This window comes from Cupressus sempervirens, chromosome 6 (genome assembly GCF_028749045.1).
Source record: "Cupressus sempervirens isolate cs-2001-9-10 chromosome 6, ASM2874904v1, whole genome shotgun sequence".
Lineage (NCBI taxonomy): Eukaryota > Viridiplantae > Streptophyta > Pinopsida > Cupressales > Cupressaceae > Cupressus > Cupressus sempervirens.
The window spans coordinates 656,809,879-656,821,241 of NC_143123.1; the positions used below are offsets into that span (position 1 = coordinate 656,809,879).

The following is an 11,363-nucleotide window of genomic DNA, read 5'->3' on the forward strand; positions in this document are numbered from 1 at the left end:
TTACGAATCTGAAAAAGAATCATGTTTGACTTTTTTTTGTCTTTAGTACATTTTGTCTGAAAATTAGCTAGCACCTTAAACATCTACATGCATAACCACATTACCATTTATTTAGCATAACCCAAAAATATATATCCTTATTATATATCATCTGTCAAAACAAATAAATATATTTATCCATCCAGCAATTGTTCTTTCCTCATGAGCTAAATTTGCATACCACTTTGAAGATTTTTATGCAAAAACATATTATATTATACCAAATTTTTTTTTTTCGTTGTATTCTTTCATATGGAGGATAATCATAACTGTACTGGGACCATAGAAGTAACCAACAAGGAGGCGTTCGGAAATCTAGAACAGGGACCATAGAAGTAACCAACGACCTAAAGTTCAAACACCACACCAGACTCGCTGGACTATTCACCCGATAGAAACAAGTATTCACTAGTCAACTATAGCTCTACAAAAACAAGTGTTCGCTGGTGAATTATAGCTCTACAAAAACAAGTATCCACTAGATAACACTTGGTTGAATAGAAAAATTAAATAAACTTTATGTAGGCTCAAGAAATTTCACACTTCGATAAAGAGTTCAGTGTAGGGAACATAAGGATTGCTTTTGCAGGTGACCGGCTCACATGTAAACTTTGGGGCAGTGTGTTATTGAAACTTTCTGACCCAGAGGTTCTGCAAACTTTCCTGTAAATTTACCATATTCAATGCAAAAAATAATCGGTCTTTGTTTCCGAAATGCCGTGTTGCAGAAGCGTCTGTTATAGGTACAGACGAGTGTAAATAATAATCTATATTTGGGCGGGAAAGAATTCAATCACATTTTACAGAATGGGAGAACCAGAAAGAAATGAAGATGATGAGGAGATCTGGGCGTTAAGATCTCACATGTATTTACGGCAATTGGGTGCTCCACAGTTGCATGGATCTTTATCAGATTCTGGAGCGGCACCAAATCTGTAGTCAAAATTCAATTCTTCCCCTGCTTTAATATCTCTGGCAGCAATCAGTTCAATGTGGTCTTCGCCATCGATTACCTTTGCACTGAGGTTGGGATCACATGAATGATTGAGTAGACGAGCCATATTTCCTTTCTTTGTTGCATCAATGATTTTATTTACTGATATTGTGAAAAAATAATTGTTTATTCCCTTTCCCTTATATAGTTTTTCTCTGGAATCTGCCTCGGCAGATTTGATTTTCTGACCTCTGTATTCGATTACCATTTCGCCCTGTAAGATGGGTACCCGAGCAAACAGGCCGAATCCGTGTACTCCAGATTTCCCAAAATAAACCCTCTTTTTTTCGTTCTCTAGGGCATAACGAAGGCGTTCCTTGAATGAGGAAAATTCTGGTTGTTGGTTGAAAGAATTCATGGCTTCTATCACCTTTGCAGAATGGTGACAGTAACCCTTTGGCCGGTGCAGAATGGGCTCTAGTTCCTTGTTGTATTTGAAGGGCCATGCGTTGCATCTGCTCGCTGTTGGTATCTCCAAGGTAATGAGTTCGATTTCCACGCCCTTGCTGCTTGCTCCTTGTGTTTCTCCTCCTCCTTGAGCTGATGAATGAGTAGAGGGAATTGAACCTGTGACTTGCTGTTCTTTAGGTTTTTCTTTTGGGGTTTTAAAAATTAAACCGGGAGAATGCTGAGATTTGGGGGTTTTGGGCTCAGGGCAGTAGGAAATCCACTTGCCCACATCTCTGCCACTCTTGTCCTTGGCAACGATGTTAAACTGAAGCCAAAAGCCGGCTAATGCCGCACACATGGCATGAAAGGACCTAGGGCATTTGCAACATTGAATGCATGAGCCATGAATCTGATTGCATATAATACATGATTTCTTGAAAGAGTTACAATCAGCTCTTAGCACTCCATCTGCAGGTTCCATGGCATCTTCATCCCGAAACTCAACACCCTTGACCAGCCAAGCACATGTAACGTGTACCCAAAAGTAGCGGGTGGTGGTGGGTTTTAGGGCACCACCCACAATGGGGCAGAGGCAGCATTCTTTTTTAATCTCCGGCCTCTCACATGCTCTGCAAACCCATGTAGCAAGAGCTTCATCTTCCACATCCCACGCACCATAACATTCTTGATGAACCGCAATCTGACATATATTGCAGATGATGATTTTGTTTTTCTCCTCATCTTGGTCTGACAAGCATACTCCACAAGTTCCAATGCTCCAGCTTGGTTTGTAGGGTTCATATGGGCATAGCAAGTTTACAATCAAGTCTCTTTCCTTGGGTGTGAGCGCCGGTTCTTCAACACCAGTAGTAAAATAAGCAAGCCCAACAACACCTCCTTGTCGGAGCTCGGTGAGCCAATCTACGAGACAGGCATTGATGCCCTTCAATGTCAAATTGGTCTTCATCTTCCTCTTTCTACATCCAGCGTGCAATTCCCAATCCCCAATGCTCATAATATTGCCCCTGTTACATTTCCTGCACTCACACAGTACTAAATGATAATGCGGAAGGTAAACTTCTTCCCTATCTCCGCACACAACATTCACCCGGTAAGGAGCATTCAAAACCCTATCATCCACTACTTCCCCTGCCTCCACCATTTCCTTCTTCTTTGCAACCTCAAAGTAAAGCCGGCACTTAGGACACATATATTCATCATCATCTTCACACTTGCTGCCGTTCGGATCACATTCTGAATGGCACCAAACATCACACTTTTGACAATTTAGCCACATATATTCATCATCATCTGAGCAAACCCTTCTGCATAAGTCACAGAGCTGTTTGTACAAGTACATCATAGCTTCTCTCTGCGCCGTTTCATCCTCGGTAGCACTATTTCTTGGTGGTGCTGTTTCATTCTTGTCGAGCCCATCTCCAAACACAGACGACTCTCTCAAAGTGGCTTCCTCAATTGCCAAATCAAAATCATTTTTCGACCTTTTATTTGCCACTGTTTCAAACTCAACCTGAAATTTCTCTAAACAGGGCCAAAAGGGAAAGATCATTTCAGGCCTTGCCCAAACATAATCCCTTGTTCCAACCTCTTTGAAAGAAGGCCCCAAAAGCATCACGCAAAAGCAGCCAGGATTGTAAACGCTCAAAACAGATGGAGGAAGATCTTCATTTTTGTAGTCAATAATCTTTCCAGGCCAAGTGGGCATGTTCCTAAGATCAGATACAACCCAAACTATTATCTCCCGTACTGAAATCTTGAAAGGGAGTCAAGCCCTCTGCTGCTGCACTGCTACTAGGATTTGTTGATCCTCTGAAGTTTGACCCCATTATATTGGATATTAATTCGTCCTGAACAAGATTCTTTCGCAGTTTTTTGAAGTTGGCCTGTTCATCTGATGAAACTGGATTTTTTCGTTTGCGTTTCCGCTTTGCAGATTCTTCGGGAGGATCAAAGAAACGCGATGGCACCTTTATCTGGCGGCGCTGATTTGAAATTAAATCTGTGTCTGTGTCTTTTTGTTTCCCAATTTCGTCCTCTCCGTGCGCTTCTTCATTGCCAGGAATTTCAATCACCGCCGTATTTTCTGGGGGCGACCACGCCCTCTTTTGGGTTGCGTTCCTCTTCCATGCATCATAAGTGTTCTTCAGTTTGAAGTTTTGAAGGCAGGAACGCGGATTTTGCCTCTTTTTTTATTGTGACAGTATGACCCCATCTCAGACAACTCGTCCAAATACTTCGATTAATTGTTAATAGGCCCATTCGCGTTGCGTTTGCGTTCTTACAGAACTAACAGCTTTTCGAGGATCTCACAAATAGTTACGGTTTGCATTAAACAAAATAAATTGTTTGTTTGATTGAAAGATGATTGAAGGATGATTTATTGGTTGTAAGCTTCCAATATCATAAATCGCATGGTGGTCTCTCATCGGACACTAGTATTACTTATGCATTCATGTCACTTCTAATAGGACCAATCAAATCAAAGAATTTAAAACATTATATGAAACTTCAAATGTTTATATCATTTTCAAAATTTTCATTATTTTATAAATCACATTTTTGATCCATTCTAGTGGTCCATACTATTTTTGGTGGGGAAGAAAATTAATTTTCTTTCACAAAAATACAAATATTTTCTAACTTCATTTTGCATCTTGCATTAATTACAATTTTATCTTTTTCACATTTGTTGATAAGATTTTTTTTTCAATCATTTTATCTTCCACCTCACACAACATGTCTAATCAATATTAATTCTAGTAACAATATAATTTCAATATGTTATATCTTTGTATTTGAATTTCTAATTTTTTTAAAACTTTGATTTTTTAATAAAAGTAGTTAAATTATTACTATTATTTTACTTTTGTAAAAATAAATTAAATAATATTATTTTTTAATTATATTTTATAATAGTGTTTGTAATATGTATAATTGATAAGTGTTACAATTTGTAAATTATATCATTTATTATTATTAATATTTTATATTTCAACAATTTATCATTTAGTTTAAATATATTTAAAACTTAAATATATATTTTGATGTTAAATTAATAATTATATTTTACATCAAAAAAACATACTAAAAGAAATAACTATAAAAAAGAAATAATTCAAGTCTAAAAGATATGTAAATTATTATTAAGTTTTTATAAACTATGTATTAAAATTAAATAGTTATATTCTATTTCTTATTTATTACATCATATTTATTCATCAACATCAAATTTATATGTATTGATCGTTGAGGGAGTTTTTCCAACTACTTATGGTTCTCTAGTAGCATGCATAACATGCTTAAACATATAATGTGATACTCCAAATGCTTCATCACTTCTTCAAGTTATATAATTCAAATATTGGTATGGATAACTTTCCTCATTGCACATATTTTAAGTTGTCAATGTCGAAGGTGCAAATTTGTCTAAAACATATGTATTGATCGTAGTATGATATTAAGTAGTTAGTGCCATGTTGGGTACTTTGGCCTCTTATTCTTGGGCTTAAATACCCAAATATATAATAATATAACATGAGAACTTAATAACAAAATATGAGTCATCCTATCAGATCACAAGCGCATTTTTAAGCAAAAATTAATGCATTCAACATGTTAATTTAGAACTATTTAACCTTATTCTCACTCATCTACACCTCTGCAACCATTATATGTTAGGCACGAACTATGATGCATCGTGTCTCTTGTATCAAAATGGATTGAGTGTTTATGCAAACCTTTATATAAAAACCTATTTAGATTATATCCACATCTTATAAGGTAAGAATGTATTGGGAGCACAATCTTGGATTCATGATTTAGATTCATACGAATTGACAAATGGCATGCTTAGGCATTGACTCATAGCTATTATGCAACCTCTTTAGAATATATTGAAATTGTTTCGAATTATATTGAAACTTTTTCTAGTAAAAGTCATGAATTGATGGGTTTTATTTTGTCCAATTTATTGGGAACACAATTACAACTTCATCACTTAGAATCATATGAATTTCACTTTTATGAGATTGACTTATAACTTATATTGAGACCACTTTGGATTATACTAATATTTCTTTGTGTAAGAGAAGAATTGATGGACACCTATTTAGTTAAATTCATTAGGGGTGTGATCCTTACTACATCACTTAAATCTATATGGATTGCCTTTTACTAATTGACTCCTATCTTTTTGGAGATGACACAAATAATCACCTAATAGAAACCTCATTACTTAAGGGCCAAGCATTGAAGGGTATACATTCCAACAAATTCTTCAAAGATGTGATCCTAATGACATCTTTCATGATGTTTGTTATGATATCTTAATCCCTAGGAGAGTCATTTAAAACCATTCAACTCTACCAAAAGACCAAAGCACCTAAAATAACTTATATTTTCATTTATAAACACATTTATTAATTTAGAAGAGACTTTCATTACTGTGAATTGTCTTTATAGAACTCAAACAAAATGATTATAAATAACTCCAAATGGATTACATGGATAATGAGTGGTGTTTCTAGTAAGATAAGCGGTGTGCACATATATTTGTCAAGATAAAAATTGATAAAGTATTAACAATTGTATTTAATGTACATTTTGTATTTTCTTTATTTCTAAGAACATTTGTTTTACTTATGCACATTGTTAGGTTTGTGTAGATTAATTAGAAATGATTATTATGAGAGAATATGTGACAATCTATTTGTCATATTTGTCACTCATCTATTTTTTTGTCATTGAGTCTTACAATCTCATTTGAATTATTAGTGACCTATCACAATTAATATGTACAACCATGTATCTTGACAATTACCAAACAATAAAACTCTCACAGATTCTTAACAATGAGAACCATTGCTCCTCTTGAATGTATATACCTATATATTTTCTATACTCTTACATTTCATGTTATGTATAATTTGTTTATATTCACTTTCATTTTGTCTCAAGAATTCTTTAGGATATCATCTCTAAAATATTATTGTGATCTTTGTTTATTTGTTAATTGAAATGTGTGAAATATAAGCAATAATACATGTACTATAATGAAGCAATAGTCATATGCACTTACGTACCATAATGAATTTTGAGAGTTGACAATGACAATCTTAGTACTCTTGAGATTTCTTAAATTAATAATCATGAAACTACACAAATAAAATAGCTAATAAATTTCAATTTATTGTCATTTTAAATCTATGATCATGTGAATTTGTTTAACTTCTTTATAGCAATATGATGTAAGCCTATTCAATATATAAAATACAATTATGTCCATATACCAACTAATGTAATTATATTCCATTGAAATCCATCACATTAATCCAAGGGTGCATAAATGGTGCAATATTTTAAATTTGTGTTCTACTCAACTTTTGATTTCAATTTTTAATTGTAATATAAAACTATTTAAATGATGGAAAATTTTAGCCAATGAAAATATATATAAAAGCACAAATGCTTGAAGTTGGTTATAAGATATTACAAAAGGTGTTTCATTTTGTATTTAGACATTTAGGACATAAAAATGACACAATGCGTCTTAGAAAGCTTCCATTTCGCATTCAAATCAAATAAATTGGGACTCAATGTTCAACGGTTATATCCTATGTGTCTCTCACGTCATACCAATATAAGGAAAATTATTTATAGCCAATTTTTTTTGGGTAGGAGTCAAGAACTAGTAGATATTGTTTTTGCCAAATTGATTAGGGGCAAAATCCTAACTTCATCACTTAAATTCATATGAATTGATGTATTCAAACCTCTTCAAGTTAGAGTCAAGAATTCATGGATATCTATTTTGTCAAATTCATTGAGGCAACATTCACAACCTCATTACTTAGATCCATATGGGTTGCATCTATTCTAATTGTTTAAGGTGATCTAAAAGTTTGTGGGAAGTTTCTAAGGTTGGTGACTAAGTTGCATTTGGGCTCAATTGTTCTTTCATAGCATTTGGCTTCACATCATGTCATAGCTAAGAGCTATGGCTTGCAATTTAGAAGTAGAGCATGATACATCAAATTCAAGAGTTGTACAAGCTTAACTTCAACAAACAAAAAGTTGAAAGTGATAAAATGTTTGTGCCAATTCACAATGTGTTTTAATGTTGTGCATGAATGAATCAATATATTGGAATATATGCTAATTGAATGAAGAGTGTGGATGTACATTGGAGCCAATTGAGTACAGGTTGGCTAATGCATAGTTTATTCTTATTCCTAATGCAACATGTTGGCTTTTAGAACCTAGCCAATCCCGCATTTGATTTTGTATGTCATGTTTGATTGTTGAATTTGCATGTCTTGCTTGATTGTTGAATTCGCACGTGGTCAATTTACGGATGTGTAAAATGTTTGAAGACAATTTATTATTGTAATTAGTGTAAGAATGTATATTGTAAATGGCATTTATTCCTAATAGTTATTGTTGCGTGAAGATTGGAAGTGTTGTGCAAGTTGTAATCCATGAAGATGAGTTAAGATGTGTGAATCAAGATGTAGATTCTATGCACCCCAAGAGAATGCTCAATAGCAAATGTAATCTACCTAGTGATGCAATCAAAGCAAGTTATGCATGATATAAACTTTGCATATCTTATTATCATCTTATTGCCATCAAGGTTGATGTTTCTTAATCTATGTTAGTACCTGAATCATGAATATAGGGGATTTGTATCTCTCGTAGATTGTTGCTTACAAACTCTTGTCAGGAGATTGGTGTGTACAATAGGTTGGTGCCTATAACTATTGCAATTTTTTTGTTAACTTTTGTGAGGCTCGATTTGAACATGACACTCAAGCAACTATTCTCAAAATGGTTTATCCTTTCTACATTTCCATACAAATATAAAGTTATTTGTGTTGATGTACACTTGCTCATTACTTCAAAAATTTGTGCCGCTTGAAGAATTATTAATGATAATTAATGTTGAATTAATTTGAAAATTGGAGTTAGTCACTTGTTCTCCCATCTTTGTATATTTGTGTGACTAACAAAATTAACTCCCTATAAACTCAAAAATGCAAAGACAAACAATTGCTTTGCAAAACAATGGCAATTGCAAACCATTTTGTTAAAATATTAAGAGGTATGACTAATATAAAGAATAATTGTTTATATAGTCAATAAAATTTGAATTCTTTCCTAAAAGTTTGTTTAATTTACATCTTTGAATGAATCAAACTCCAACTCTTATACTTTGGAAACATTTCCTCATGCTACATGACACAAAATTTACTCAAATGTGGAGAACTTAAAAGCACAACTCAAATTTTCATCTAAAAGCTTATTTTGAGCTCTCACTTACAAGAGGGTCATTATCTCATGAAAGACTGAAACTATGAACCAAAGGGGCAATTTAAAATTTAGTTTTAAATAATAATAAACACTAAATAAACAAAAGGTCATCTAAAAAGTCATGTCTTTAGTATGGAGATTATTTAGAGGAGATTGGCATTGATGAACAATTCCATTTTATGATTCTACTCCTTGGAGAGTTTAACTATCCTCCATATAACTTGAGGATAAAAGCCCCTCTAGGTTCGGAATTGGTGGATGAAAATCCACAATTCTAGTGTGTGTGATTTGACATAGATCATAATTGTGGATCTGTTTGTACAACTCTCAGAACCCAACAACTCAAAATTATTTACATTTAGTTCTGGCTGACTCGTATAATAGGTGATTTGGCATCAATCATCGTACCACAATAATTTAAAGACTTCATAAATAAAGAAGTTTTCTACTAAGTGTTGTTTGTCATTTATTCCATTAGATCTTATTAAACTACTCTACATGATTTTATAATTGCAAACTCAAATTTCTATAGTTAATTATAACATTAGTTCTTTTTTAAGAAAAATATTATTGTACAAATTATAATTGTGTAGAAATTATATAATATTAAATAGATTGTTAGCAAAACCTGCCAGTTCTCCAACCGATCATTTTAATTTTTCCTCAATAACCATATGAATAATTTTCATGTAATCTGTAATTGCCTTGGAGATTCCAATAGACAATTCACCAAGAAAGATTTCATACAAAATAATTGAAAATTGAAAATTGCTTGCAAAACGTAATTGTTTTCCAACTATGTTCCACAGAAGCACATTTCCCATAACTTCCTCTGCTCATCCCCATTTTTCTCAAAATTCCGGAACATTACCTTGTTGTGAGGTTCTCACACCGTCGCCCCAAAAATTTTAGGAACCCCCTTTTTCGGTCGCCTTGGCAAAAAAAAATTTTAGGTTGTCCAAAAATTTTTAATTCGATATTTTTGAAAATTCTAAATCTTGGACACCTTCAAGCCAGAAGGGAGAGGGCTAGGTTTATTTTCACCCAGTGTCAACTTGGTTTCCCGAAACGACCAATTTCATACTTGGGCTGGACAAATTTCAAAAAAGCAACACTTGGCGAGATTAAAATTGTAAATTTTGTACTTGGACTTTTTCTTTGAAAATTTGGATATAATTGTGTAAATTTGAATAATTTTTAAAAAAATAAAAATTTTGCTAGCTTTAAGTTTTTTGGAAAATCTCGAATTTTTTCGGTGAGATTTTATTTTGTAATGATGAAATCAAATTGCAAAATCGATTTTAGACTCTAGAAAAATGATTTTATTTGTGTTTAAAGAATTAAAATTGCTTAGCAAAATCAATTTGAATTAAACTGCAAAAAATTGGCATCAAATGGATTAAATTTGCATTGAAATTTTTAAGTCTTTAATGAAATTAGTAATTTAATATTGAAAAAATGGCTTTTGGCTAGCCGAATCCGATTTTTTAATGATATATTAATTGCTAGATCACCATTAAATGGAAACATTTAGCATCTTCAAGGCATTATTTATTTTATTTTTGCAGTCTTGGTCTAATTGGCAATTTTAAAAAATAAATTTCATCTTGGCAAAGTTAATTTTGGGCTAAGCATTTAACTGGGGCCAGTTTTGTGTTCTAATTAATTTTTCTTTTGCTCCCAAGGTCCCAGTCGGCCAACTAGGAAGGATACGCAAGTGGGGTATACGAGGAAGTTTTTTCCCCTTATCTCCCTGTTCCTCACTCCTCTTTGGTGCTTAGATGATTTTGACTAAAAGCGGACTTTCTTCTCCCTTGGGCGATTTTGCAAAGGCGGATTGGCATTTTCCTTGGGCAAATTTTTCTAGCTATAGCAGATTTCATTGTGCTTGGACAATTTTAGCAAGAGGGCAGATTTTCGAACATGGCGATTTTACTTGCAAAGGGCAGATTTCCTTGCTTAGTGATTTTACAAGGCTCCATTCTTGGTGATTTCCTCTGACACCCAAGTAGATCTGCACTTCATTTTGGCGATTTTCCATGCTAGGGCAAAATTCTCATGCTTGGCAGCTTCTCTTGGACAGATCTAGAACTTTTCTTTGCTAGGTGATTTTTGCAAAGTCTGATTTTTGCTAAGGAGTTGCAATTTCTACCCTAATTTGGGCAATTTTATTTGGAGGAGGTTATTGTGATCAAAGGTCTAATTTTTTTTTGGGCAAATGGTGGACAAGTTCAAGGGATCCAAATTCTGATTTTTCCAACTAGGGCATCAAGATTTGCAAGGGATTTGAAATTCTTAAGTATGATCCTAAATTCCAAAAGAAGACTCGGCCATTGGTAAAGGTGACTTCAAATCATTTAGAGTTGAAAAGGGTTCTTAAGCGGATTTATCTCTTTCATTCTTGTCTAGTTTTGTTTCCCTTGGTTCTTCTTGCATTCATCATCCACCACTTCATCATTTCATCATAGGTTGAAGATTGGAGATTGGTAAGTGTAGAATCCATGATAGGGCATTTCAAGAGGCAGAAATAAGTTAGACCACCCTAGGAATAAAGTTGGGAGATATAAGTGTAGTCCATCCTAAGGTAATGGCAAGGCAGAAATAAGTGGTA

General features: G+C 33.6%; 1 pseudogene; it reads right to left on the reverse strand.

Moving 5' to 3' along the window:
- Positions 1-261: 261 nt before the first annotated feature.
- On the reverse strand, positions 262-3,781 carry LOC149553908 (histone-lysine N-methyltransferase ATX3-like; annotated as a pseudogene).
- Positions 3,782-11,363: the final 7,582 nt, after the last annotated feature.